The sequence below is a fragment of the Morone saxatilis genome, unplaced genomic scaffold (genome assembly GCF_004916995.1).
Source record: "Morone saxatilis isolate NCDOM2014 unplaced genomic scaffold, NCSU_SB_2.0 Contig22, whole genome shotgun sequence".
Taxonomy (NCBI): domain Eukaryota; kingdom Metazoa; phylum Chordata; class Actinopteri; family Moronidae; genus Morone; species Morone saxatilis.
The window spans coordinates 21,076,788-21,077,006 of record NW_023339785.1 but is presented as its reverse complement, the minus strand read 5'-3'; the positions used below and the strand labels follow the sequence as shown (position 1 = coordinate 21,077,006).

The 219-nt window shown below is 55.7% G+C and overlaps 1 protein-coding gene across 1 annotated transcript in view; it reads left to right on the top strand.

Moving 5' to 3' along the window:
* Window positions 1-219, top strand: part of zdhhc2 (zinc finger DHHC-type palmitoyltransferase 2) — a gene marked incomplete at its 3' end in the record, with an annotated part of 22,753 nt that overhangs the window by 12,040 nt on the left and 10,494 nt on the right. The gene's annotated exons all lie outside the window — the stretch shown is intronic.

The following is a 219-nucleotide window of genomic DNA, read 5'->3' as shown; positions in this document are numbered from 1 at the left end:
GTGTGTGTGTGTGTGTGAAGAGACCCCCGTTTCAGCACTCGCGAGTCTGAACTTATTGAACCCATCTGCTCGCGGTGAAAAAATGTGCCAGGCTTGCAGCATCCCGCGGACGTCATGGCAACCTGTGGGGAAGCAGCAGGGGCGGTCCTGAGTCTCTCCCTCTGTGTGTGTGTGTGTGAGTGTGTGAGAGTGTGTGTGTGAGTGTGAGAAAGCTGTCTG